This window comes from Pongo pygmaeus, chromosome 15 (assembly GCF_028885625.2).
Source record: "Pongo pygmaeus isolate AG05252 chromosome 15, NHGRI_mPonPyg2-v2.0_pri, whole genome shotgun sequence".
NCBI classification, from domain to species: domain Eukaryota; kingdom Metazoa; phylum Chordata; class Mammalia; order Primates; family Hominidae; genus Pongo; species Pongo pygmaeus.
The window spans coordinates 65,276,687-65,301,356 of record NC_072388.2 but is presented as its reverse complement, the minus strand read 5'-3'; the positions used below and the strand labels follow the sequence as shown (position 1 = coordinate 65,301,356).

The following is a 24,670-nucleotide window of genomic DNA, read 5'->3' as shown; positions in this document are numbered from 1 at the left end:
TTCACACCATTCTCCTGCCTCAGCCTCCCGAGTAGCTGGGATTACAGGTGCCCGCCACCATGCCCAGCTAATTTTTTTATATTTTTAGTAGAGACAGGGTTTCACCGTGTTAGCTGGGGTGATCTCGATCTCCTGACCTCGTGATCCGCCCGCCTTAGCCTCCCAAAGTGCTGGGATTACAGGCGTGAGCCACCACGCCTGGCCTGTAAGAAGTCTTAATGGTCTTAAATATTGATTGCCTTAACACACAGCAGTCCCTTTCACTTCCAGCGTTTAAATAAGCCTTCCCAATTATGGTTAAAAAAATGGTAATGTCATTTATTTCATAATTAGAAGTGTAATAATAAAGTAGATCTATAATTTGTTCTTAAAAATATTGCAAGTAATGATCAAAGGCAGAGAAATTAATTTTGATCATTTATTATTTTAATAATTTTTTTTTTCTTTTTTTGTTTGTTTTTTTTTGTTTTTTTTATTATTATACTTTAGGTTTTATGGTACATGTGCGCAATGTGCAGGTAAGTTACATATGTATACATGTGCCATGCTATTGCACTGCACCCACTAACTCGTCATCTAGCATTAGGTATATCTCCCAATGCTATCCCTCCCCCGTTCCCCCACCCCCCAACAGTCCCCAAAGTGTGATGTTCCCCTTCCTGTGTCCATGTGTTCTCATTGTTCAATTCCCACCTATGAGTGAGAATATGCGGTGTTTGGTTTTTTGTTCTTGTGATAGTTTACTGAGAATGATGATTTCCAATTTCATCCATGTCCCTGCAAAGGACATGAACTCATCATTTTTTATGGCTGCATAGTATTCCATGGTGTATATGTGCCACATTTTCTTAATCCAGTCTATCATTGTTGGACATTTGGGTTGGTTCCAAGTCTTTGCTATTGTGAATAGTGCCACAATAAACATACGTGTGCATGTGTCTTTATAGCAGCATGATTTATAGTCCTTTGGGTATATACCCAGTAATGGGATGGCTGGGTCAAATGGAATTTCTAGTTCTAGATCCCTGAGGAATCGCCACACTGACTTCCACAAGGGTTGAACTAGTTTACAGTCCCACCAACAGTGTAAAAGTGTTCCTATTTCTCCACATCCTCTCCAGCACCTGTTGTTTCCTGACTTTTTAATGATTGCCATTCTAACTGGTGTGAGATGGTATCTCATTGTGGTTTTGATTTGCATTTCTCTGATGGCCAGTGATGGTGAGCATTTTTTCATGTGTTTTTTGGCTGCATAAATGTCTTCTTTTGAGAAGTGTCTGTTCATGTCCTTCGCCCACTTTTTGATGGGGTTGTTTGTTTTTTTCTTGTAAATTTATTGGAGTTCATTGTAGATTCTGGATATTAGCCCTTTGTCAGATGAGTAGGTTGCGAAAATTTTCTCCCATTTTGTAGGTTGCCTGTTCACTCTGATGGTAGTTTCCTTTGCTGTGCAGAAGCTCTTTAGTTTAATTAGATCCCATTTGTCAATTTTGGCTTTTGTTGCCATTGCTTTTGGTGTTTTAGACATGAAGTCCTTGCCCATGCCTATGTCCTGAATGGTATTGCCTAGGTTTTCTTCTAGGGTTTTTATGGTTTTAGGTCTAACATGTAAGTCTTTAATCCATCTTGAATTAATTTTTGTATAAGGTGTAATAATTTTAAGTCCCTAAATGATTACAATCAATTGAAGGCCCCCGGAGGTAGTAACCATGGGCAAAGTCTGACACAGGAAATAGAACTCTTTGCTTCTGACATCATACATGACACCTTTAGCTACTTGTGAACACTGCCACAAGAGAGACCTCAGGGATGCAACCTTCAAAGCTGAGAAGTATAAGGGGGAGAATTAGAGAGGTACAGACTATCACCTCTAGCTTGTAACCAATATGCCCTCTTTATTCTCCCAGTCTCAGTTTAGCAAGGGAGGATTTATACTGAGATTATACAAGAATGCCCCATTACCTAGACTTGCTAGTAGACCATTCCAGCATTAGTGGGAGGAGTGAGTGGGTGATGCACTACATTTTGGTGACTGTAAAGCCTTCCAGACATTTTCTATGCTTATATCTACCTATACACTTTAAAAAATCGTTCCATATGGGACATCTTGCATCATAGCCTGCTATTTAAAAATTAAATATATATATAATGAACTTCTTTTTCACTATTATTTTTATACAACATTCTTTTTAGAGCTTCTTAAAATTGTATTGTACATGTGTTGCTCCACAATTTATCCACGAATCCTCTATTGTTGTTCACTAAGTTTTTTTAAGTTGCTTCCTCACTATTAACAACATTGCAGCTAAATGTGAGCATAAATCCTTAATTCTTTCTTAGGATAAAATCCTAGGAGTGGAATTTTTTGGTTGACAATGGAGCTTTTGAATGATTTCATGCAGAAAACATTTAGCTCACAAAAGCAGAGAGATGGATGAGATCAGAGGCAGTAGGGTAGACTTTTTCTTTCTCCGGGAGCTTCTGAAGAGAGTCTAGTCTATGCAGCTTTGAAATATGAATTAGACATTGGAAACATTTTGTATTTTCCACCTTATACTTAATTATTTTAAACTAAGGCCAGAAAGATTGGTAGGGTGAGGAAATCTAAAAATGGTTAACATTTGCTGGGGTATTATGTGTCAGGCTGTGCTTCGAGCACTTTTCATGTCTCTGATTTCACTTTAGTCCTACCATAACTCTAAGAAGTAGGTAAGGAATGGAGGGAGGCAAGAAAAACTAAACAACTTTCCCCAAGGTCCCACATCTAGTTCTGTATATGGTAGAGCCCAGAGCTGTCTGTACTCTTAACACCTGTACATTGCTTCCTGCCATCCAACACACTGGGCTGTGTAGGCAGAAAAAGTAGGAAAGCCTCATAATAGAAGAGGCTATAGTGCACATGATATCTTTCTAAAATCTTCTACTTTCCTCTTTTTTAAAAGTTTTATTTTTCTACCAATGCCACATTCTCTCTTGCTAGTAAATACAATGACTATATAACCTTAAGTATTTTACAGTTTGCCAATTATTAATGTCACTAAAAATTTATCTATATTAATTAGAAGGTGCCACATCAACTGTTGCTACAGTTAAATTAATTCTGATAGTTGGTATGAGTAAATAATTATTTTTATGTGATTGTACTTGGTAAGGACATTTCTGAATTCTCACTGGATAAATTCTTTATATTTTGATTGGTCTTAAAGTCAATCAGACACAACAGACACAGTAGGGAAGATTGTGGAACTGTCCTTTCTAGGAAGTAATGCTGCATAGGTTTTTTAAAAAAAAAATTTGGGGGGGTACATAGTAGGTATCTATATTTATGGGGTATATGAGATTTTGATACAGGCATATAATGCTTAATAATCACATCAGGGTAAATGGGTTATGCATCACCTCAAGCATTTACAAACAATCCAATTGTATTCTTTTAGTTATTTCGAAACATACAATAAATTAATGTTAACTGTAGTTGCCTTGTTGTGCTGTAAAATACTAGATCTTATTTTATCTGACTATATGTTTGTACACATTGTATCCCCATTCCTGTCTGCACTGCCTGCCCCGCTCCCCTTCCCAGCCTCTGTAAACATCATTTTACTATTTCCATAAGTTCAATTGTTTTAATTTTTTTTAGCTTCCACAAATAAGTGAGAACATGTGAAGTTAGTCTTTCTGTGCCTGGCTTATTTCACTTAACATAATGACCTCCAGTTCCATTCATGTAGTGTTGCAAATGACAGGATCTCATTCTTTTTTATGACCAAATAGTACTCCATCGTGTATGTGTACCACATTTTCTTTATCTATTAGTCTGTTGATGGACACTCGGATTGCTTGCAAATCTTGACTATTGTAAATAGTGCTGCAGTAAACATGGGAGTACAGATATCTCTTCAATATAATGATTTCCTTTCTTTTGGGCCCATACCTTATAGTATGATTGCTGGATTATATGATAGTTCTATTTTTATTTTTTGGGAGAACCTTCAAACTATTCTCCATAGTGATTGTACTAATTTACATTCCCACCAACAGTATACTAGGGTTTCTTTTTCTCCGCACACTTGCCAGCATGTGTTATGGCCTATTTTTGGATAAAAGCCATTTAAACTGTGAGACGATATCACATTATAGTTTTGATTTTAATTTCTCTGATGATCAATGATATAAAGCGCATTTTCATATACTGGTTTGCCATTTGTATATCTTCTTTTGAGAAATGTCTATTCAGATTATATTACTCGGGGTTCCCTAGAGGGGCAGAACTAAAAGGATATCTATATGGTAGTTTATTAAGTATTAACTTACATGATCACAAGGTCCCACTGTGGGCTGTCTGCAAGCTTGAGGAGCAAGGAGAGCCAGTCTAAGTTTCAAAACTGAAGAATTTAAATGTCCGATGTTTGAGAGCAGGAAGCATCCAGCATGGCAGAAAGATGAAGGGTGGGAGGCTAGGCCAGTCTCACCTTTTCACGTTTTTCTGCCTGCTTTATATTCGCTGGCAGCTGATTAGATCGTGCCCACCAGTTAAGAGTGGGTCTGCCTTCACCAGGCAACTGACTCAAATGTTAATTTCCTTTGACAACACCCTTGCAGACACACCCAGGATTAATATTTTGCATGCTTCAATCCAATCAGGTTGATGCTCAGTACTGGCCATCACACAGATCTTTTGCCCGTTTTAAATCAGATTATTATATATTTTTTTCTATAGAGTTGTTTATGTAGTCTGGTTATTAATCTCTTCTTAGATGCATAGTTTGCAAATATTTTCTCCCTTTCCTTGGATTGTCTCTTCACTTTCTTGATTGTTTCCTTTGCTATGAAGAAGCTTTTTAACTTGATGTGATCTCATTTGTCCATTTTTTTCATTGGTTGCCTGTGCTTGTGTGGTATCACTCAAGAAATTTTGCCCAGTCCAACATCCTGAAGAGTTTCCCCAATGTTTTCTGTTAGTAGTTTATAGTTTCAATTCTTAGATTCAAGTTTTTAATCCATTTTGATTTGATTTTTGTATATGGCAAGAGACAGGTATCTAGTTTTAATTGTCTGCATGAGGATATCCAGTTTTCCCAGCACATTTATTGAAGACACTGTCGTTTCCCTGATGTATTTCAACCTTTGTTGAAAATGGGTTCACTGTTGATGTGTGGATTTGTTTTTTAGTTCTCCATTCTGTTCCATTGGTCTCTATGTCTGTTTTTATGCCAGTACCATGCTGTTTTGGTTACTATAGATTCATAGTATAATTTGAAGTCAGATTATGTGATTCCTCCAGTTTTGTTCTTTTTGCTCAGGATAGCTTTGGTTATCCTGGGTCTTTTGTGGTTCCATAAAAATTTTAGGATTATTTTTTCTATTTCTGTAAAGAATGTCATTGGTATTTTGGTAGGGATTGTATTGAATCTGTAGATTGCTTTGAGTGGTATGGACATTTTAACAATATTGATTCTTCCAATTTATGAACATGGAATATCTTTCCGAGTTTTGTTGTCCTCTTCAATTTCTTTCATCAATATTTTTGTAGTTTTTATTGTAGAAATCTTTCACTTCTTTGGTTAAGTTTATTCCTAGGTATTTTATTTTATTTTATTTTATTTATAGGTATTGTTAATGGGATTACTTTCTTGAATTCCTTTTCAGATTGTCCACTATTGGCATATAAAAATGTTACTGATTTTTGTATTTTGATTTTGTATCCTGCAACTTTACTGAATTTGTTTCTGAATTCTAATAGTTTATTGGTGGAGACTTTACAAATATAGGTTTTTTACAAATACAAGATCATATCATATGCAAACAAGGATAATTCAACTTCTTCTTTTCCAATTTGGATGCCTTTTGTTTATTTCTCTTGTCTGATTGCTGTAGCTGGGACTTCCAGTACTATGTTGAATAACAGTGGTGAAAGTAGGCATCTTTGTCTGTTCCACATCTTAGAGGAAAGGCTTTCAGTTTTCCCTCATTCGGTATTATAGTAGCTGTGGGTCTATCATAGATGCCTTTTATTATGTTGAGGTGTGTTCCTTCAATAGCCAGTTTTTTAGGGTTTTAAAAATCAAGAAGAGATGTTAAATTTTTTCAAATGCTTTTAAGCATCAATTGAAATGATCATATGGTTTTTGTGCTTCACTCTGTTGATATGATGTATCACATTGATTGATTTGCATATGTTGAACCATCCTTGCATCCCTGGGATAAATCCCACTGCATAGGTTTTGATTTTTTATTTCTGCATAGTACATAAAAATGTTTAATCTTAATAAATACCTAACCATGTCCAAGTCATCATATTCTATAGAAAACACCCCCATAACACTGTCTCTACCTTTAAAATGGCTGAAGATAAGCACACATTCAAATTGAAGAGTTACTCAAAGCACGCTTGAATAAATGAAGATTATATTTGTACACTGATCAACTAGAACAGATGTCTTTCTTTTCTCCATTGCTATTTCTGCCCTCCTTCTTCAAAATTCTCAACTCTTTTTAAGTTCCTGTGAATATAGCACAGTAGTTAATAGATTCTGGAGCTAGACTACCCAGGTTCCAATCTCAGCTCTGCCATTTGCTACCTGTGTGACCAGGGGAGAGTTTCTTAGCCTCTCTCTGTTCCTTAGTTTCTTTGTCTCAATTGCCAAGCTTATATCTCCACATTTGACTACTCCTCAGACCTGTAGATTTGTACCTAATTTGTATCTCAACTTGGTGGCCTAACAGGTCTCTTAAACTTAACATCACCCAATAGAGCCTGTCTCATTCCTGTCACATAAATGGCAACATCACCCTCCTTTTGCTCAAATCAAAAATGTAGGAGTTGTCTTTGATTCTTCTTTCTCTCACTCCCTCACTCAATCCATTAGTGAATCTTATCACTTTCACCTCTAAAACAAATCTCAAATCTGCCCACTCCCACCAGCACTGCCCTATCTAAGCCACATCCTCTAATGTCTGGGCTCCTGCAATGGTTGCTTTGCTGGACTCTGTTCTTTCACCCTTGTCTAAAATCCAGTATCCCTGCAGCCAGAACGATTTTTTGTAAAGCATTAATTTTATTAGTCACTCTCTTATTCCAGATCCCCCAATGACATCTCATCACATTTAGAATAAAAGCAAAACTCCTTAATCTGGCTTCAAAGTCCTACAAAGTTGGGTGCTGCAGTGGGTTGAATAGTGTCTTACCCAAATTCATGTCCTCAGAAGGTGGGAATACAATTTTACAGATGTAATTAAGATGAAGCCATATTGGATTAGATGCACCTAAATCAAATGAGTGGTGTCCTTATAAGGAGAGGAGAGAACACACAGAGACAGAGGAAATACAGAAGAGGCCATGTGAAGGGGAAGGCAATGATTTGAGTGATGAAGCTATAAGGTAAGGAACACCAAAGATTGCCAAGAGTCACCAGAAGCTAGGAAAAGACAAAGATTCTCCCCTAGAGCTTAGAGCACTTGGAGGCAGTGGAACCTGCTGACACCTTGATTTCAGACTTCTAGTCTCCAGAACTGTGAGAGAATATACTTACGTTGTTTTAAGACACCAAGTCTGTGGTATGTTGTTACAACAGCTTTAAGAAACAAACACAGGTGCATTTATAACACTCCAGCTTCAACTCTATTCAACTCTGCCCTCCACTTGCTCTCTACCCTCCAGTCACCCTGGTCTCTCTCTGTCCCTGGTGTTGGAACACCAATCTTGTTCTCATCTTAGGACTTTTGTACTAGCTGTTCCCTCTATTTGGCAAACTCATTTCTGGATCTTTTCGTGGATCCTTCCTGTTATTCACATCTAGCCTAAAGTCACTCGTTCAGAGAGACTTTTCTCAAACACCCATTCAGAAGTAGCCTCCCAAACACTGTCTTTCACATCACCCTATTTCAGTTGTCTGCTTTGCACTTACTACAATCTGGCGTTTCTTATTCATTTACATATTTATGGAGTCTGTTGCTGTTCCCTCAATATACACATGCACACACACCACATACTTGTGCATTCACTGCACCTACACTGTCCAAAAGGGTAGCCACTAGTCACATATGGTGATTTAAATAGAAATTTAAATTAATTAAAATTAAATAAACATTTAAACTACAGTTTCCAAGCTGCAATAGCCACAATTTCAAGTGCTCATAGCTGCTTGTGGCTAGTGACTACCATAATGAACAGCATAGATGTACAATATTTTCATGCACTGCATTAAATCCTACTATTCATTGCTGCTCTAGAATATACGCTCCAGAGAAAGAGGAATTTTATATCCTCAGTCTAAATTTGTTTGATATATAATAGATGCCAAATAAATATTTTTTGAATCAAGAATGAATGAGCTTTCAAGAAAAAAATTGAGCCTTAATGTGAATAAACTTTGTAAAAGCAATGACCATTTCTGCTACTGAAAAGAAATATGGCTTTTGGGGAAACTGACTTCTGTTCATCTGGGCAGAATTTCTGGAACCACATTTGTCATTGATTATTCTTTTTGTTTGTTTATTCAATAGACACTCAAACATTGATCTGGTTGTAAAGAGGATTTCAACAAATTCTCTCATCTTGAGTGATAGCTTTTTTGACTTATAAGTAAAAAGTTTTAGCAAGGATCTTCTGAGAAGTGGGAAGAGGGCAGGTAGGGGTGTGGGTTGAATATTATCTTCTGTGCAGTATAGCATTTTCTCTAGATGTCTAAAGAGACAGTGTTATCAATCTCACATCTTTAGTAATCATTTCTCTGTGCTTTGATTAATGTGGGTGTAAAATGTGTCTGATGTAGCAAGCATGTGTCTGAAACATTCTGAGACAAGAAGAGTAAAAAGTATTTTAATTTAAAAAATGAACTTTAAATATGCTAAAAGGCATAAGATTATTTAATATAACAGATAAAATGCTACATTACTGCATTAGAATAAAAATAATGGAAATATGTCTTTGTCAGACTTGCAGAGCAAATAGAGCCATATGTTTAAAAACCATTAAATGTTGGCCGTAAGTGCCCTGCTCTGCTTTCAAATCATCACAATGAGGTTAAGATTAAAACTTGTGAGTTTCTGATACTGTGCCTAGTATATGAAAAAAAAGTCAATGCTGGTTTCTCTTCTTTATCTCATTCCTCTATTTTAATACTCTGATATATGTCAACATTCTTACAAGGAAGTTCATTGATTGATTAATGAAGAATTATTGTTGATTAATGAGAATTATTGTCTTAAGAGAACCTTTGATTGAAAAGCTAGGGACTCACAAGTCATCTGAAGACCAATTCCAAGTGGTTAAACTTGAATAATATTTAGTAAAACTTACCCATATCCTATTACAATATTGACTGACCACAGAGGGGGATTAAGGCATTGTTGAGCTGCAGTAATCATAACTTGGTCTGAAACCCTGTATAGATTCTCCATGTGCTATTACATAATTAAAGTATAACATTTCCGCGTAATAAACTTTATGGCTTTAGAAGCATTGCTAATGTTTTTACATGCAATTAAAATGGAGGAAAATATAAGGAACTAGGTAGAATAAGACCTCTTTGCTATAAAACTGAATAAAGAGGGGGAGTTTGTGTGTGTGTGCATGTGTGTGTGTGTGTGTGTGTGAAAGAATGCACATGAGAGAGACAGAGAGAGAGGCAGACAGAGACAGAGAGAAGCAGAGAGAGAGAAGGAGAGGAGAGAGGAATAAAAAATTAGAAATGAGGGGAGTATGCCTGATTTCAGAAATCAAAAAAATAGAATGTTGAAATTGTTCAGAAAGCTTGATTCAGACTCTGGATGATTTTCTCTAACTATTCAACACGGAGAGATATCTCAGCATTTCTGTACTGTGTTCAGTGGTCAGAGGCCCATGGCTGATGATAAAGATGCTCTGGTAGAAATGAGTTATCTCATTCCCACTGAGGTTCTGGTAAAAGGCAAGAAAGGAGCAATGATTCTTAGATGAACAGTGCCTTGGTTAAAGTGGCCCAATTTCAGATCCACCAATGTAGAAAAGAGACAAGTCCTTTAGCCATGGACAAAACAATGAGGAAATAAGAGTTTCTTATTTGGGGGTTCCCTGCACAGTCCACCTTTTCCAGAAAGTAACTGTCTCATCAGTATTTCTCCAGAGAAGTGACCACAGTTTCCCTCATTTTGTGTGTTTTTTTCTGACATGAATGAGAGAAGATACACAGTGAGGAGAGCAGAGCCAGGGAGGAAGGGATGGGAAAAAGAAGGGAAGGAAAAAATATGGCAGTAAAGCCCATTTGTGAATATTCCAGATAGATCTTGGAAATCAAGATCCCCCATGACCCTGTTTATATAAGGAAATCTGGTTTACATAATGAAGCATAACTTATAAAATGTGCTCCCCATAAAAAATCAAATGTCAGCCCCTCCTGTGTGTAGTTTAAAGAACTCCCTTCCTTTCTTCTTTGAAAAATTGAAGTGGGTGTGGATCAAAAAGGACTGGTTTTTGGCAAGGGATGAGATTGGGGTAAAAGTATATAGAAAGGGAGAAAATTGAGAAGATAAATGCTTCTGCTGGGGGTGTTTTCCAGGAGTTTCCTTAGATGTGTGAGGCAGTTGCAGAATTGAGTTTGGGCCTTGAGTTGGCCCCATGCTCCTCTCCTAAATTTGAAAATTGGTTGAGTTCTATTGAGCAGAGATTGCAGACCGTGGAGCCCACTTTATCTCCACTTTACTTCCTCCTACTTACTGCTCTTTCCTTCCTTCCCAACTCCATTCAGCAGGTGTGCAGAGAGGGAATTTGCTGTGGCAGCTCTCATCTTGATTCTTTCTGTCTTTGACTCCAGCTTCTTATCCCAGAGAAGGCTGAGGATCCTACAGGACTCCTAACCTTATTCTATCTCTGCTAGGCCCTCACTGTGCCTAGAAATTGAAGGAAGGAAAAGAACTAATGGCATTTATTTTCCTGATTCTGTTTTAAGTTAACCCTGAATCAGAAGGTTAGGAAGACAGTGAATAAATGAAGTTTGGGCAAATGAACAACTGTTCTGTCTTTGAGAAAATTTTGCATGACAATCTTCAAATTGGGTAAGTAGGAATAGCACTTTATATTGCATTAAGCCATCTGTCATTGTAGGTTCAGTAAATCAAATAGCAGATCTAAAATCTCTAAGTGATATGTTATTCCACAAATGATAAGAGCAATATTTGTAACTTAAGTGTTGCGGAAATTAGAAATATGGGGTCAGAAGAGCCAACATCCTGATGATCTAGCTGCTGTACCTTAAAATGTAGTTATAATGCCACTACAAAACCAATATCCCTTAAATTTCTTTTTATCACATCAGCTCCCTACTCTAGATATTTCACCCTTTCCCTATTTGCAATCTTTTTTTGTCTTCCTACACATTTTCTTCCAAACTGACATTCTTCCAAATTTTTAATTGGTCTTGTAAAGTCCACCTCTAGTTTTCCACCTTCCATCTATAAGCTCTGTTCTCGTAAAAGCATATGCCTGTAAGGACACTGTGATCAGCTTTTTATGCTTCTTGCCTTGTTTGCATCAGATCTCTTTCTTCTGGAGTGTGCTTCTTTCTCTCCAACTTGACCTGCTCCACAATAGCTCAACATCTTGGCTCAAATCCTCTAAACTTCAACACAGCCATCTCTGAATGTAGCTTAATTGATATTTCTCTCCTCCAACCTTCTGTAGCTCTGAAAAGACTACATAGCCTAGCTTTTAATTATATACACTTGACCATTCTTAAATAACATGTGAAAGAGCCTTACAATCTAAAAAGCATAACAGTTTCTGGCATGTAGTGTCACCCAATAAATTTTTATTCATTCATTTGTTCTTTATTGTTATTGCATGTGGTTTGCTTTCTTCCCAAGAAGGGTGGCAGCTAATTGAAGAAAGTGACCGTTTTGTTTCCTCTCCTATATGTCCCCATCAGGGGCTGGCCCCCTGGAGAGCACTCAGTAGATAATCAATAAGTACTTACTGACTGAATGATTGATTGACTAATGCACTTTGCTTTTGGATTCCAAGTGCAGAAGCCCTTTAAGATGGCCTGGTTTTCTTCCAAATGATTTGAAATTGACCTCTACTACACAATGGAAAGTTCACTGATCTTTTGCAGATGAGAAAGGTGAAATAAAAAGAGGATTAAAATACTCTCAAACTCAAGCAGAAGATTAGAGATAGCCACAGCCTAGAATTAGAAGCCAAGCACATCCTGACGCCAGTCCATTGAATTCAGAGTCACTGAACCGTGCTTTGTTTTCTGACGTAGGTAGCTTTTGTCCACCTGTTAATCTTTAATGTGTAAGTTATTATATAACACATTGCTATGTGAATCTACCTCTTTTTCTTGTTTGTTTCATTTTATTTTTTTAGTGACTCTTAATAAGTAAAAAATGTATCTAATTATCTTTCATGATGTTGCTTTTTGTTTCTTAGTTGGCCTTTAAGGTCAGGAACTATGCCTTAAGTGCCCTCACACTTTTGGTGTATGGCACAGTACCTGGCAAATAATAGATGTTTAATAAATACCTGTTGAGCAAATGAATGTTATCGGTTGAAATCATCTTTTTAGAGTACTGAACAATTAACATGTGTAAATCCTCTTTAAAGTATCAGAGTCAAACATCTAAAGTGTCTTATTTAATTCATAGCAACCTATTCTTAATGCTGAATCGTAATTCCCTTGCTTAGTTGTTGTCCTTTAGGGGTAAAATAAGAAACTGAACCCTTACAGCATCATTCTTGATTTGATTCCTAACTATAGGCTGAAGTAGGCTTTAATTTCCACAGGTAAGTGTATAACATTTACATATTTAAGGAAAGAAAGTAACTTCTCCCAACTGAAATAAGAGGTAATTTAAGGAGACAGAATTATTGGTCCCAAGTTAGCAAAAAGCATTTTAAACCTGACTCATCTGTGCCTTATGGATTTCGTAACTGATGATTAGCTTCTCTTAATCAGTTGCACATCCGTTTAAGGGACAAATTGATTAGCTCCTTGCATAATTAAAAGAACATTAAGTGCCATCACTTTGAGTTTAAAAAATTGTTTTGATTAACAGCAAATATGCACAGTTTAACATTAAGATATTAAATGGTGTTATCTCAAATTATTATTAATTTGTTATTTTTCAAAATGTTAAGGAGGTGTTTGCATCTAGCTTAGTGACCAATATTTGCAATTCCCCAAAAAATGCAATTTTCGTTTTTTTCTGGCTGGCATTAAATTTAATATGCTTTTTCCACAGAGCATGAGAGCATAATATAACCTATAAATAATAACCAATGTTACATTGTAATCAAACAATCAAATTTACTAATTCTTTATTTAGTGAAAGAGTAGATAGCATGGTGCTGAGGTACAGAACAAGGAAAATAATTAATATTAAATGTTTACAAATCTTTTCAAAAAGAATTGGTAAGAGTTAGAGGAGGATTAGCAAGAATGTTAAAATGGAGAAAATGGCTATTAAAGGCATCAGGAGCCATACAGGACAAGATTCACAAGCCAGTACAACTTACAGAATTGAACAATGTGTAAAAATAAAAGAGTAGAAGTGAACAAGACATTAGAGAAATGAAGGATGGAAAAGACTCTTCCTGCTGAATCCAGGTACAAGGAGACATTCAGGTAGGGGAAGAATGACTGGGAGATGGATTTTCCAATCCACAGGGAGTCAGTAAAGTTGTTTAAACATGTTCTATGTCAGTAGTCCATAGAAAATTGCATAAAATTACACAAATACGTAATTAAAGCTAAACATTCAGAATGTTAGGCAGCACCATTCTGAGCCAGATGGTAGTTGATTCTGACTATACTTTGGGCACTGAGGACCTAATTAGTCTTTGCAAAAAGATGTGCAGGTGTCAGTCAATTCTGAAGTTAGCGCTGAGCAGAACAGATTAATGGATACACTGGAATATTTGAAATTGATGAGGCCTGAGGTAAGTTTCAAACACTTATTTGCAGAAGCTTAGGAGCTTAGAGAACATGTCAGACATTTGATTTAGGTCTGTTTCTGAAAGTCTACAAGTATGTGCTGTATGTTTATCTTTTTGTTTCTTCATCTCAAATCACCAGTCCCAGTAAGGATTAGTTTAAAAGAGGACTGTTATGTATGCTCTAATACTGAACTATTACTCTAAAATGATCATGTTTTTATTTATTTATTTATTTATTTATTTATTTATTTATTTATTTTTTGAGACGGAGTCTTGCTCTGTCGCCCAGGTTGGAGTGCAGTGGTACGATCTTGGCTCACCGCAACCTCCGCCTCCTAGGTTCAAGCAATTCTCCTGCCTCAGCCTCCTGAGTAGCTGGGATTATAGGAGTGCACTGCCATGCCCAGCTAATGTTTGTATTTTTTAGTAGAGACAGGATTTCACCAGATTGGCCAGGCTGGTCCTGAACTCCTGACCTCAGGTGATCCACCCGCCTTGGCCTCCCAAAGTGCTAGGATTACAGGCATGAGCCACTGTGCCTGGCTGATTATGTTATTTTAATATCATTATGTTTTACCCATTTATTAAGAGATGTTTGGGCTTGACAATGTAAACCTAACTTGAATGGTAGCAGAGCCCACATAATTCCTGAGAAACAGTCAAATAACTTGAGTTCCACTAGACTACCTTCTCAAACATTAGTGTTCATAAGTTTTCCTTGGCTAACAAATTGAAAACACAGATTCCAATGATCATCCTCAGTGATTCTGGTTCAATAAGTTTGGGATGGGAACTGAGAATCTGTACTTTTAACAAATACTGATAGGCAACCCATAGACTATCCTTTGCAAATCACATACAAGCCAAGAGTTCCTTGAGGGTAAGGACAATTATTTATTGTTTATTATTGCTTCACGATCTAATATGATGATGTTTGTCAATAGTTAACAATGATCTGTTGATTGAATAACAGGCAAACTTTACGTCTCATGATTATTTCTCACTCTGGCTTGTTCTCATTTAATATCAAAGTACTTTCAGGTTCTGCAATGTTTGCCTAGAATACTAGTCTTAAATTCTTCATCCTAAACAACAGAATCATATATTGTAATTGGGATTCCTGTACATTTCATCCTTCAACATTTAAAAAATATTAATTGCGCTCACACCATATCCCAGAGACTCTTCTAAACACATGGGATATATCTGTGACAGAGACAAAGATCCCTTCTGCATGGAGCTTACATTCTAGAAGTCTGAGGTTTGAAATTATTTTCTCAGAATATAATTATATAAGTTCTTAACACTAAAGAGTTTCTTACAGAGTCTCGAATTAAGTAAAAAATTTATTTTGGCAACTTTCGAAGCTCACTGAGGAGAAGAGAGATTGGCTTAAAGCACTAGGGAATTTTATTTTTGCACATAAATATTTATATGTGTAAAGGGGTGTGTGGTTAATTATAAGTGATGGGAGGAGAATGACAGATGTTTAGATCCTCTGTCCCCATGGAGAGACAGACCTTGCCTGTTGGAGTGTAGTGGCACATTGTGTGGTCTGTGTACTGAATCACTGATTTAAATATTGCAGCAGCTGGAGTGCAAAGTATATCAGCAAATACTACAGGAGGAGGAGTGCATGTGTCCTGAATACAAAGTAAGAATAAAATAGGTTTGCATAGTCACATTGAGCAAGGCTGTGGCTGTGGATGGCCTTTTTTAAAAAAAATATATTTTAGTTTCAAAGGAGAGCTAGAGAAGGGCAACTGGACAGTCCAGGAAACACAGACTGGACACGAGCAGGTAAATGAGTAGAGGACGGGTGCTGCTTCCTGAATCCCAAATTTTTATTCCCTGCAGAGAGGGAGAGAGAAAGGAGAAAGGTGGGGATGGGGGGTGGGGGAGGAAGGGAGGGAAAGAGAGAGATAGAGAGAGAGAGAGAGAGAGAGAGAGAGAAAGAGAGGACTCTACTTATGTTGGGGAAAACCTACTCGGATACTTCATCTCTGTAATGAAAGCAGTAAACCAAACAGGTATAGACCCAACTTCAAGGCTCATGAGAAAAATGAAAAGGAAAAACTAGTTTTCTTTATCAACTTTAATTTTATTGCTTCTACTTCTGGTGTGAAAAGAAGTTCAAAATTCTTTTCTCAATTTTCCTTTGATAAATAAATAATATCTCTAAGGGCTTTCTAGTTTACACAGACCACTCCTTTCATCATTTACTTTTTTTTCCCCCTATTTTACAGATTCGGAATATGAGGCACAGAGTTCAAATGATGGTACACAACGACCACTTTATTTTGTAAATAGCAGAACAGACTAAATCCAGGTTCTCTAATTACAAAATCATATTGCCCTTTTACTCATACTCCTGTTTTTGTTGTTGTTGCTGTTGTTGTTATTGTCTCTCCTCTCCCTTTATAATTTCCAAAGTCAGAAATGACAGAAAAGCTGGAGGAGTCAGGCTGGGGGTGGGAGGTGAAAAAATGCTTTACACTGATGGGTAGAAATTTTATACTTACAGATATGATGTTGAAAAGGAGTAGGAAAAAAATAAAAGCAGTTTATGCAGAAATGTGAATTCAAACAATAAATGAACAGATACATTTCATACTTGAAACAATGAAATAGCTAAAAACCTTAAACTCCTTTTCTCGGTAGTCTAGATTCCTAATCTACCACCTGTACTGAAGATGTCATATCATCTGGTGAACTTCCTGTAAAGATCATCTGACTAAAAAGTGTTTCCCAAGTTCCAGGTTATCACAAGAGCCACCTTCATCTCAACATGAAAAGGTCCTTCATGGTCATCAGAAATCATGACCCAGGGTCATTTAATGTGCTAGTTCCTTGTAAGTCTGGGTCACAGCTCCCCATCCATGCTGATGCCAGTGGATTTTGTAATGTTCATGTAGAAACAGCAGGGAACAGTTAGCTGGATTCCATTCTGCCTCATGCCTCATCAACCAGATGGTTGGCTGTATCAAAGCCAGTAATGCTGATGTCAGAGGCGAGAGAACACAGCTGGATTTTCAGGTTCAAGGGGAAAGAGGGAATCTATGATGCTTAAAGTTTGGGAGAAAATTGCCTTTGGACTGGTGAGTAGAGCCAACTAGAACTGATGGAGAGTTTTTAATGTTAAGTCCTGCAGCAACATTTCTGTGTAATTGCTTTTTGAGCCGTGGTAGGATCCGAATCCTCTTTATCTCACACCTGCTAACAGGCCTACTGGTGCCAGTCAGCTAGCTATTGTGTACCAGATCTAGATGAGATTTTAGCACTGACATATTAGGCTCCCACTAACTCCTGGCTACTACTGTGTATCTTCTCTTATCCCTGGATTTCTGGTGACTAGCATGAAACCAAAAACTACGAGGATGGAAAATAGCTTAGAAAACCAGTTCCTAGAAACTTGATGAAGATTTTATTTTTTGGTATATCACTATAATTTTGCACCTTGACTAAGATGTGAGAAAGGTAATACATAGCCTTGTTTTCTGGCTTGATCATGCTAGGGCTAGGAGGAAATCTAATTGTAGGCATATGGGACAGAGGAGGTTGGACAGAGCTGTTTCCTTACTACTTCCTTACTAGGGCTCATACAATGTAGAAAACTTGAAAAAAGGGATTCAGGTCTTTATTCTCTCACAGTTAATGCTAAGATGTTCATTGCCCAATTGTACTTGTCCCGTTTGAATATGAATACTCCCTTACAAAATTTTGGCCATGGCTCCAAAGGCCCTGGCACATGCTACCCATGTGTTACCACATCAGAAGTCTTATTACTTCTGGGCCACTGCATGGAAAAGGGGTTCAAGTTGTCTATCCACACCAGAAATAAACAATATTCCCCTCCCTTCCCCAAACGCTTTCACTCTGTAGGAATCTCTCTCTCTCTTGCCTTCTCTCTCCAGAGTTCAGGCTGTTAATCCCTGTTTCCCAAGTACCAGCTTCTTCCCAAAGATCTAGAGTGAGGTTGGGGTAGTGGGAAGGGTGTTGCCTTCAGGGTCCCTTCTGGAAAACAAAGAACCTACTACAATAATTCCCACAGATCAAGGGAGACTGATCACAGGGACATGATTATTCTTGGAAGGAAGGAAGGATGAGGAAAATTTCCCTTTTATCCTTTGTATTCTCCTACTGCAGCAAGAACGAGGTAAAATAAATATCTCAGTGAATCATCCTGCTGCAGATAAGTAGCTGACTTGTAGGTTATTGAGATTCAGTGAAGACTTGTGGGCTATGAACACACTTATCTATGATTAAATCGAGTTTGGGAATGTAGGACCGGAGAATGATTGAGCAATGATTTGCAGATGAGTGCTTGATCCAGGAGGATTCAGGCAATACTTCACTGGGGCAATAAATGTGACATTTGGTGTCAGGGGAATAACAAATCCAGGGAGGGAGGGCTATTCAGACCTAAATGTGCAGGGCCAATAAACAGTATTTCTGATGCCAGGAGTGCCTGCATGTAAGTGTGCATAAAATGCTTAAGCTGTAATCCCTCTGTGATGCTGCAAAAAGGCAGTTTCTCTCACAGCTGCAGCAGCAAAAGGGGTGCCATGGATTTTAACCCCCAGGAATTAACCTATGTAAATGACTTCTGGGTAGCAGGAAAGATTTTTTCCAAAAAGCACTCAGCCCAGAAGTAGCTCTTTTCTTGCCAACATTCTGGGTGATTTATACAACTGTTCTCACTGAATAGTGCAGAGAGAAGGGATTTTGCAGCAGAACGTGATTGTAGAACTGGAGGCAAGAGATGTCCCCTGAAGTTGTAATAATTGCACAGAGGCAAAGTGAAAAGATCAGCTGGACCAAGACAAACACATTTATTTTAGCCGTAACAGCGTGCTGATGTGATGGACTTAATAAATAATGCCTTGGCTACATGATTTTTATTACTATTATTTGTAAATAATAACTAGTATGTGCTTATTGTATTTACGATATATTACAATAAGGTAAAGAAAAAAATAACTAACATGTATTAAATAGTTACAATTTTGCTATGTCTATGGTATATTTCAAAAATGTCTACAAATTTGTCCCCTCTCCATATCTATACCACTGATGGTAACTTCCTATACTAACTCTGGGCTAGGCAAGTATGACTTGTATTGGTAATGAGAAAATAGCAAATGTAACGCAGGTGGATTTTAAAAGTGCTTGAGTAGTGGAGTTGCTCTGTTGCTGCTCTTAGATGCCTGAACAGTCTTGTGAATAAGCCCAGGCTACTCTGTGGGAGGACTGGGGCACAAGGTCTACTTACCTCCATCATTAGAGCCAACAATGAGTTAAAATCCAGAAGCAGGATGAATAGTTGGTCAATGATGGACTGTATACACTGGAGTAAGCTGCACTGAGACCAGGGGAAGAAACTCCCAGAGAAGCACAGCCCAAATTGTGACCTACCCAATTGTGAGCTAAATAAATGGTTCTTATTTTAAGCAAATAAGTTTTGGAATATTTTGTAATACAGGCTTGTTATGCAGCAATAGATAATTGATATAGTTCTTTACACACATATAGTTCATTTGATGTTCACAACAGCCCTATAAAATTGATATTATTATCACTTTCATTTTACAGATGAGGAAGCAGGGGCAAAGAGGGAATGAGTACATGAATCAGTCTCCTACAGCTTGTAAATGGTGGGACCAAGATTGAGACAGCCTGATTCCAGTGTCCATGCACTTAACTACTATGCGTGATTAAACATTAATTTAAGTATTAATTAATTAAAAAAACAAAGCAAAACACCTGTCCTTTAAAAATGATTAAATTATTTTATTTAAAAAATCACTGTATTATGTATGATGGATTATTACATAGGTATGATTGACATACGAAAAGGTATACATACCTAATGTATAAAACTTAATGAGTTTGAAGATAAGTATACACCTATGAGACCATTATCACAATCTATGCCATAAACATATCCACCACCTACAAATGCTTCCTCCTGGCTTCTTTATGTATTGTTATTATTATTATTTTGTGATAAGAACACTTAACATAAGATCTACCCTCTCAGCAAATTTTAAAATATTAAATACAGTACTCTTAACTGTAGGCACTACACTGTATAGTACATCTCTAAGACTTAATCATCTCATATAACTGAAACTTTGTATCCTTTGACTAATACTTTACCATTTCCTCCTCACTCAAGTCCCTGGTAACCATAATTCTACTCTTTTTCTATGAGTTTGACTGTTTTCAATTTCTCATAACAAATGGCATCATGTAGTATTTGTCCTTCTGTGTCTGGTTTATTTCACTTGGCATAATGTCCTCCAGGTTCGTTCATGTTGTTGCAAATGGCAGGATTTCCTTCTTTTTTGAGGTTGAATAATATTCTTTGTGTGTGTGTGTGTGCATGCACGCACGCCTGTGTGTGTGTGTGTGTGTATGTATACATATATTTCAATTAAACTTTACACCTGTGTAAAAAATGTCTTATATTAAAAAGAACCCCTCAGGGAACTTCTGGTCATGATGGGATAACAAGAACCATATTCACTCACCTTCCTTAAGCAGCTATAAAACTGGACAAAGTAGATGAAACAGTAGGTTTCAAGCATTAGACAAGTGGTACAGGGCAGTGATCCCTGAGATGAAGAAAACAAATGAGTGGACCCTGCAATTCTAACAGTTCATTACCTAGAAGGAGTTTCTAGAATGCAGCACAGGGAAAGGAAACCCACACAGAGACGACAGGCTGAGTTTAAAAAGCAGAGTTTGGAGTTTAGACAAACCAAGGTGGCTAGAATTTGCAGGGCAAAATACGAGAGAGGTGAGACCTGCACAGAGAAAGATCTTCTGGTATCTCCAAAGAGAACCCATGAGTCTTTGGATGATAAATTATCTGCTTATGTATATAAGAAAATTACGTAAAGTCATGTAAAGAACTCTGGAAAGGAGTAGGTAGATTGTATAGGCCCGGAAATAGTTGATGTTCTCACTAGCCAGAGTGGTAAGACCTCCTAATATAGAGTCTAAAGTAGAATCCTTGGAGAGGTATAGCCTTAATCATGAGGCCAAATTAACTCTAGATTAAAAGTTGCTTAGAATCCACACTAACAAAACTTAAGAGCAAAATAATGATCAAAATGATTCCAAGTAACTTAAGTTCATCCCAGAACAAACTTAGCAATAGTTAAAAAAATATGACATACTTATACCCAACAACAAAAACCTCAGAATGCCCTACATTCAGCAAAAATTACCAGACATTTAAAGAAGAAGAAAAGTGCTACTCATAACCAGGAGAAAAATCAATAGAAGCATATCAAGAAACCACAAAGATAATGGAATTATCTGAGAAGGACATTAAAACACCTATCTCCATATGTTTTAGAAGGGAGAGGAAAGCATAGAAATTATGAAAGAAAGGCAAGATATAAAAAAGACTCCAAATGAACTTCTAGAAATAAAAAATATGGTGTCAGAAATGAAAAATAAGTGGGATTAATGGGTAATTAGAATTTAGCAGAATAAAAGATTAGTGTTTATGAAGACATCACAGTATAAACTTACCACAATGAAATATACAAAGAAAAAATGTCAGTAACAAGAAAATCAGTGATTTGCAGAACACTATTAGGTAATTTGCTATACATGTAGTTGGAGCCCAGAAGGAGAAAACAAGAAGGAGGGATATATACATATTTGCAGAAATAACAGTAAAAAAAGTACAAATATGATAAACTCTGTAAGTCCATATATCCAAGAGGTTTAATGTATCCCAAGTAGAAGAAGCAGAAGAAAACCACCCAAGGAACTTCTGAAGTCCAGTGATGAAGACAAAAATCTTAAAGCAGCTACAGATATGTTACATGAAGAGGGATAAATATATAAATGATAGCATATTTCTTGTTAAAAAAACACACAATCAGAACATAATGGAATAGTATCTTTATAGTATGGGAGGGGGAAAAAAATCTGTCAACCTAGGATTTTATACCCAACAAAAATATCTTTCAAAAAACAAAGGCAGGGGAGGAGCCAAGATGGCCGAATAGGAACAGCTCCGGTCTACAGCTCCCAGCGCGAGCGACGCAGAAGACGGGTGATTTCTGCATTTCCATCTGAGGTACCGTGTTCATCTCACTAGGGAGTGCCAGACAGTGGGCGCAGGTCAGTGGGTGAGCGCACCGTGCGCCAGCCGAAGCAGGGGCGAGGCATTGCCTCACTCGGGAAGCGCAAGGGGTCAGGGAGTTCCCCTTCCAGGGGTGACAGACGGCACCTGGAAAATCGGGCCACTCCCACCTGAATACTGTGCTTTTCCGACGGGCTTAGGAAACGGTGCCCCAGGAGAGTATAGCCCGCACCTGGCTCAGAGGGTCCTACGCCCACGGAGTCTCGCTGATTGCTAGCACAGCAGTCTGAGATCAAACTGCAAGGCGGCAGCGAGGCTGGGGGAGGGGCGCCCGCCATTGCCCAGGCTCGCTTAGGTAAACAAAGCAGCCTGGAAGCTTGAACTGGGTGGAGCCCACCACAGCTCAAGGAGGCCTGCCTGCCTCTGTAGGCTCCACCTCTGGGGGCAGGACACAGACAAACAAAAAGACAGCAGTAACCTCTGCAGACTTAAATGTCCCTGTCTGACAGCTGTGAGGAGAGCAGTGGTTCTCCCAGCACGCAGCTGGAGATCTGAGAACGGGCTGACTGCCTCCTCAAGTGGGTCCCTGACCCCTGACCCCCGAGCAGCCTAACTGGGAGGCACCCCCCAGCAGGGGCAGACTGACACCTCACACGGCCGGACAGGTACTCCAACAGACCTGCAGCTGAGGGTTCTGTCTGTTAGAAGGAAAACTAACAGAAAGGACATCCACACCAAAAACCCATCTGTACATCACCATCATCAAAGACCAAAAGTAGATAAAACCACAAAGATGGGGAAAAAACAGAGCAGAAAAACTGGAAACTCTAAAAACCAGAGTACCTCTCCTCCTCCAAAGGAACGCAGTTCCTCACCAGCAACGGAACAAAGCTGGACGGAGAATGACTTTGACGAGCTGAGAGAAGAAGGCTTCAGACGATCAAATTACTCCGAGCTACGGGAGGATATTCAAACCAAAGGCAAAGAAGTTGAAAACTTTGAAAAAAATTTAGAAGAATGTATAACTAGAATAACCAATACAGAGAAGTGCTTAAAGGAGCTGATGGAGCTGAAAACCAAGGCTCGAGAACTACGTGAAGAATGCAGAAGCCTCAGGAGCCGATGCGATCAAATGGAAGAAAGGGTATCAGCCCTGGAAGATGAAATGAATGAAATGAAGCGAGAAGGGAAGTTTAGAGAAAAAAGAATAAAAAGAAACGAGCAAAGCCTCCAAGAAATGTGGGACTATGTGAAAAGACCAAATCTACGTCTGATTGGTGTACCTGAAAGTGACGGGGAGAATGGAACCAAGTTGGAAAACACTCTGCAGGATATTATCCAGGAGAACTTCCCCAATCTAGCAAGGCAGGCCAACATTCAGATTCAGGAAATACAGAGAACGCCACAAAGATACTCCTCGAGAAGAGCAACTCCAAGACACATAATTGTCAGATTCACCAAAGTTGAAATGAAGGAAAAAATGTTAAGGGCAGCCAGAGAGAAAGGTCGGGTTACCATCAAAGGGAAGCCCATCAGACTAACAGCGGATCTCTCGGCAGAAACCCTACAAGCCAGAAGAGAGTGGGGGCCAATATTCAACATTCTTAAAGAAAAGAATTTTCAACCCAGAATTTCATATCCTGCCAAACTAAGCTTCATAAGTGAAGGAGAAATAAAATACTTTACAGACAAGCAAATGCTGAGAGATTTTGTCACCACCAGGCCTGCCCTAAAAGAGCTCCTGAAGGAAGCGCTAAACATGGAAAGGCACAACCGGTACCAGCCACTGCAAAATCATACCGAAATGTAAAGAACATCGAGACTAGGAAGAGACTGCATCAACTAACGAGAAAAATATCCAGCTAACATCATAATGACAGGATCAAATTCACACATAACAATATTAACTTTAAATGTAAATGGACTAAATGCTCCAATTAAAAGACACAGACTGGCAAACTGGATAAAGACTCAAGACCCATCAGTGTGCTGTATTCAGGAAACCCATCTCACGTGCAGAGACACACATAGGCTCAAAATAAAAGGATGGAGGAAGATCTACCAAGCAAATGGAAAACAAAAAAAGGCAGGGGTTGCAATCCTAGTCTCTGATAAAACAGACTTTAAACCAACAAAGATCAAAAGAGACAAAGAAGGCCATTACATAATGGTAAAGGGATTAATTCAACAAGAAGAGCTAACTATCCTAAATATATATGCACCCAATACAGGAGCACCCAGATTCATAAAGCAAGTCCTGAGTGACCTACAAAGAGACTTAGACTCCCACACATTAATAATGGGAGACTTTAACACCCCACTATCAACATTAGACAGATCAACGAGACAGAAAGTCAACAAGGATACCCAGGAATTGAACTCAGCTCTGCACCAAGCAGACCTAATAGACATCTACAGAACTCTCCACCCCAAATCAACAGAATATACATTTTTTTCAGCACCACACCACACCTATTCCAAAATTGACCATATACTTGGAAGTAAAGCTCTCCTCAATAAATGTAAAAGAACAGAAATTGTAACAAACTGTCTCTCAGATCACAGTGCAATCAAGCTAGAACTCAGGATTAAGAATCTCACTCAAAACCGCTCAACTACGTGGAAACTGAACAACCTGCTCCTGAATG

At 38.1% G+C, this 24,670-nt stretch overlaps 1 long non-coding RNA gene across 4 annotated transcripts in view; it reads left to right on the top strand.

The window, feature by feature from the left end:
- Positions 1-19,675, top strand: part of LOC129012688 (uncharacterized) — a 53,475-nt gene extending 33,800 nt beyond the window's left edge. Inside the window, exons 2-8 of one of the 4 annotated variants that reach the window (XR_010123740.1) lie at positions 10,929-11,034; positions 12,090-12,238; positions 15,504-15,569; positions 15,652-15,715; positions 16,162-17,013; positions 17,967-18,071; positions 18,624-18,806. This is a non-coding gene — a long non-coding RNA (uncharacterized LOC129012688). Of the gene's footprint in view, positions 1-10,928; positions 11,035-12,089; positions 12,239-15,503; positions 15,570-15,651; positions 15,716-16,161; positions 17,014-17,966; positions 18,072-18,623; positions 18,807-19,507 lie in introns of those variants that run through there. The other 3 variants (XR_010123741.1, XR_008493684.2, XR_008493682.2) reach the window with 3 other exon arrangements.
- The last annotated feature ends 4,995 nt before the right edge of the window (positions 19,676-24,670 follow it).